The sequence below is a fragment of the Nicotiana tomentosiformis genome, chromosome 2 (assembly GCF_000390325.3).
Source record: "Nicotiana tomentosiformis chromosome 2, ASM39032v3, whole genome shotgun sequence".
Taxonomy (NCBI): Eukaryota; Viridiplantae; Streptophyta; class Magnoliopsida; order Solanales; family Solanaceae; genus Nicotiana; species Nicotiana tomentosiformis.
Window position 1 is genome coordinate 166,250,751 of NC_090813.1, and position 6,019 is coordinate 166,256,769.

The window sequence follows — 6,019 nt, forward strand, 5'->3', positions numbered from 1 at the left end:
AATTCATTGGCACTAGTGATTTCAATTACAAAGTCATTCTTGGCACTTGGCCGTATTTCATAGTTCCAGTCCCCTTTTTCTACATTCAAATATCATTATCATTATCCTCAATAATAAGGCTTCCCATTCAAGGCATTAGATTCACATATGAGCAAGTTTGAGAATCTTAGGCACATAGAGGCCTTTCATACAATTTGGCACAACAACCTTTATTTCGATCTTGACATGAAGTCTTAACATTCCTAATAGATATTTCACATTTTGAACAATTTCTCAAATGGCAAGATGACATGATGAAGCATTTAGAATGAACGTTGAACAAACATCCTTCAACACAACCATATTAGGAATATCCAATTCAATAATGATCAAGGACTTACTCCAATTACATGAACACATTGGGATTTGATTCTAAGAAGAAGGGGGTTTAGCCAACATACCTCAATGGAGCTTCCTTAAACTCTAAAATAATCCAGAATTCTTAGCAACTTCAATCTATTTTGGAAATATAACAGGTTGAACCACAATTAGGAAGATGATCATGGTTTTAGATCATTTGAGCATATTATCAAACACTTGGTGTGCATTAAGGTTTTAAGGTCCTTTTATGGAGGATTCCATCATCCCACAACCCATTCTTTATCATTTTTAGTTCAACAATCTTCCTACACCCCTTGATAACACATTCATGTAAAATATACAACTCTCATGCCCAAAATGATCTTGCTACTTACCATCTAAAGATAAATTTTGACATTAGGGGTAGGGTGTAGAACTTACCTCTAGGGTGAATATTTAGTGAATCATCCTCATTAATCTTCAATGATTTGAGCAAGAATTGATGGATAATTGATTGAATATCACTACCCCACTCTAAGCACTCTCTCTCACTCTAAAAGTATCAGATTTTCCAAAAATAATGGTTCAAAATGCTTATATAATGAGATTGGGCTGGGTTATAAAAATAGGAGAATGGATACTCCAAAATTTCGGATCGGGCTACAGACCTGGCCTCGCGAGCTCTGTAGCGAGCTACAGACCTGGCCTCGCGAGCTCTGTAGCGAGCTACAGACCTGGCCTCGCGAGGGTTATAGCTTAGTCTAGCATGCTACAGACCTGGCCTCGCGAGGGTTATAGCTTGGTCTAGCGTGCTACAGACCTGGCCTCACAAGGGTTATAGCCTGTTCTAGCGTGCTACAGACCTGGCCTCGCGAGGGTTATAGCCTGGTCTAGCGTGCTACAGGCTAGCCTTTGGGTATTCGAACATAACTTCTTGTAGGAATGTTCAAATGATGAACAGTTTGAAGTGTTAGAAACTAGACTCAACGGGCTTCAATATGATAGGTAGATCACGTCACAAGTCATTATAGTTTGGTAGCAGCATACGTTTGAATTAGGATCTTGTGCGAATTGAGACATCATTTCCACTTAATGTATCCCACTTGTTCCACAGGAATTCTTTCCATTCACAAAACTCCTTAGTATGTTTCAACACAGCTTAAACATATATCTTTCATTTCGAAATAATGTGGTTCTATCCCATGGGTCTCCTTTAATACTCTAACACGGTATTCCCAAATACCATTGACGTACTTTAAAATATTAAATCATTATAAATTTTTTTTAATAGGGCCTTACATTTTTAGTACCAACCAAAGCCATAAGTTTTTTCGCTTAATTGGAAAATGTGATTTGGAAATGATAGCGATGCTAATTGTGCTTTAAATGATAGAGCCTCATTGAATTTTTGGTTTTGATTTGCTTGAGGACAAGAAAAGCTTTAAGTTGGGGGTGTTGATGAGTGGTGATATTACCATTTATTCTAGTCTCTTTTCTTAAGTTTTTGCATCCGTTAATTATAATATGAGGTGATTTATGGTGTGCATTGCTAGATTTATAGGTACAATGAGTCATGAAGAGAATTGAAATCAATTGAAGTGGAATTGACCAACAAAAAGGGAAAGAAGTGCAAAATTGCTTCAGTGAAACCGCATATGCGGAAGAGTGCACGCTTCTACAGGTCTGCACCTGCGAGAAAAGGCCGCGTCTGCGGAATAGGAGAAATTGCACTGGAAGTGCACCTGCGACTAAGAATCTGCTTTTTTGGTTGATATCTACATTTGAGATGCCGCTTCTGCGGCGACATGTCCGATTCTGCGGAGTAGGCAGATTTCACAAGACACGCATCTGCGAGTCTTTTCGCGCGTTTGCGGTATCGCACCTGCGATGACTTTTCCACAGGTGCGGCCAACGGGTTTCAGCTATGGACATACTTGGCATTTCACATTTCCTCCATTCCAAACCCACAAATACACGACTTAGCTTATTGGAAGCATATCTTTGACTGATCTCTAGACATCTTTGGCATATCTTGACAAGAAAAGACAAGTTTTGTAGCTAGGTTCTTGCACACACACTTGGGTCTTGAAGATTTGAAGCTTTTGGTTGAGAATTTCTTACCCATTTATGTTCATTTCTTCATCTTCTTGCTTTGTATTGTATATCTAAGTGTGTAGTATTTTTTCCAACACGTGAATCTTGTTTATGGGAATATTCTTATTTAAAGTGTGGATTAAATATCTTATTGTGCTTATGTATTGAATGATTGTTATTTATCATGAAGTGAGTTATTGTTTCTTTAATTATTCTTATTCTTTAATATTTCCAAAGGGATTAGCTAACCCTAGGACTCGCCCATTAACTTTGAATTAATTTTGAAAATATAACTTGGGGTTGGGAAAGATGAATTAACAGGAATTTGAGGCGTTAACCCTCATTTTATAGATTCTACCTAGGGATAGGATTGAACTACTTGTAGCCATATTCGGGTGTGCTTAATCACTTAATTATTTTAGGGATAATTCAATTAGTAATTCTTGTTAGTATTTGGAAGAAGCTAATAAAGAATTATTACTCGAGGCTAATTAACATAAACTCGCTCATATTTGTAAAATCGTGAAATATATTGGATCGTTACTTAGTGTAGTTCCGCGTGTATCTATGCTTGTAGCCATTGATCATTTTACTTACTTTCTAGGTTAGTTTACATTTTTTCATTTAGATATAAATATTTCTCAAAAACCCTTTCTAAGTGTTTGGCTTAGCATAACAAGTGATAATTCTCTTACACGCCTAATTGCCTACATATTGTTCTCTGTGGGATTCGATCTCGACTCATAGTTGTACTATATTACATGTGACCGTGTCCATTTACTTTTTAGTAGTGGTTTTGGACGTCATCAGACACCTCTTTGAAAATGCAAAGGTTGCATCTGCGGAACTCAATCTCAGAAGCATTCAATGCACCTGCGCCCAATGAGTCACATATGCAACAACTGACCAGAAATCCTTCTATCGCAGGTGCAGACCGAAGCCTCGCAGGTGCGACTTTGCACATGTGCTCCCTCTTTTAGAGATGCGAAAAGTCCCAAAACTAGACCAACTCCACAAATGCAACCAGTCAATCAAAAGTGCGACTTTGTACCTGCACTCAAATCTCTGCAGGTGCGATACGCTAGAACTAGAACTGTCGAACCACTCCCGAATGGTCCAAAGCCATCCTGAAATACACGCGAACCCCCGGCCCCCGTTCAATCACACAAATGAGTTTTAATACCCTCCAAACTTATCCATATGATAAAATACCAGAACTAACTTTAAACCCAATATCGACGATCAAAAATACATTTCTTAATTTCCAAACTTTCTTACTTCGCCAAACACGTCTAAATCATGCCTAATCATTCTGTATTCCAACCAAACTTTTCACAAAAGTCATAATAAATAAAATGAACCTATTCAAGGTCTAAATACCATAATCAGGATCCAAAAACACCAAAGTCAACTTCCGGCCAAACCTATGATCTCTCCAAACCTTCAAGTTGCCAACTTTCGCAAATGGAGCCAAAACCCTCTAGGAACCTTCAATTCCAAATCTTAACATACAACCAAGTCCTAAATCACTATGCAAATGTATTGGAACCATAAAATAACCAATCCGAGATCATCTACTCGAAAGTAAAACTTTGGTCAACTCTTATAAGTTAAGTTTCCAAAATGAGACTAAGTGTCTCAAATCACTCTTACCTTCCCGAAGCCTAACCAACCATCCTATGAAGTAAAAGAAAATATATAGAAAACATCAAATGATGGAACAAGGCTCAAATTAATAACACAGACTCTCAACATATTCTCTAGGATATGAATGGTCCTCTCGGACTGCCCATCCATCTAAGGGTAAACAGTTATTTTGAGCATTGGCCTTCCGTTTGGTGATTCAAGATGTTGAATAGATTCCTATAATATATTAAGACTTGTGTGTATGGTTAGTTTTGATGTTAAAGAGGATCAAGATTGATTTGGAAAAGAAATTTTCATTTTTGGAGGCTTAAAGATGAATAGTTGAACAAGGTTTGACTTTTGTGTAAACGGTCACAAATTCACATGTGTTTGTTCCAATAGGTTTGTGGATTTTGGACTTGGGCGTATGTTCGGATTTGAATTTGGATATTCCTAGAATCATTTGGATCTATTTGACAAAAGTTCACAATTTGAAGGTTTGAAAAATTCATAAGTTTGACCGGGGTGACTTCGATGTAATTATGCTCGGATTGTTGTTCCGGAAGTTGGAATAGGTTCATTTTCTAATTTTGAACTTGTGTGCAAAGTTTGACTGTGATCCATAATATTAAGTATGATTCAGATGCGTTCGGTGAAGGTTGAAGGTTTGAAAGTTAAAAGAAAGATCTTGATCTTTTATTCTTAGTGTTGTTGTTATTTGTGGTGTTTTGAGTCTTTGGATAGGTTTGGACTATGTATTTGGACTTGTTGGTATGATTGGATGGGGTCCCGAGGGGCTCGGATGATTTTCAGGGTGGTTTCGGACCATTTCTAGGCCGTTTTTAATTGCTAGTTGAGTTATGTGAAAATGGGTTCCGAAGAGTTCATAATGGATTTGACCACATCTCGAGGCTAATATCTTCTACGGGTGTGGAGGGTTTGTTACGTATTGCAATGTTCTATGAGATTGAGTTAAGTGGAAGGTTTATGGTTGATAGGGTGTCTGTCCTAATTGTGATTCAGAGTTGATAATGGGATTCTCGTGTTTTCATATGATGACATGATAAATGCGATGCGTCATGTGGGATTGAGATTTGCATGTATAAGGTTGCGATTCAATTTTGAATGGAATGTCATGAGTTCTAGATAGCATGGATGATTTCAAATATTTAAGAGGATATTAACATTATCTTGTATCTTTTGAGTATGGTGTGTATGGCAGTAGATGCATTATGCGATGACCTGCGTATGCTTTACTAGTACTACAAGGATTGCATGGTTGTTGACTGTTGATGTTCAGGTTTTGTGTCACAACCCAAAATCTCACCATAAGGGCCGTGATGTTACCTAGTTCCTAAGACTAGGTAAGTCCATCACACAACGGCATCAATCAGAATATAACAAATTAAAAATTTAATAGAAACTGAGAAATGTCATAACATAGCCAAGACGGAGATACAATAGTCATCATCCCAAAACCCGGTAATACTGAGTCATAAGCTCTACATGGAATACATAAGAAGTCTAAAAATACATCACAGTTTGGAATACATAAATAGTAGAAAATTAAGTAAGAGGGTGACTTCGAGTCTTGCGAGCTGAACAACAGGGATACATTGAAGTCTCCTACAGTTCTGGCTTAACTCTCTAATGATCATCTCGATCCGAAGTACCTGGATCTGCACAAAGAATATACAGAAGCGTAGTATGAGTACACCATAATCGGTACCCAGTACGTATCAAGACTAATCTTGGTAGATTAGTGATGAGGTTCAAGTCAATACACTCACTAGTGAAATAACATGTGCAAGATATAAAAAGAAAACTGACAACAAGATGCATAACGGAACAAATATCAACAACTTCGTAAAGCATGTAACAACAACTCAATGTAGAATAACCGATCATTTCCAATAAAATATCAAATAGGGGTGGGGCATGAGATAGCATATAAAAATCA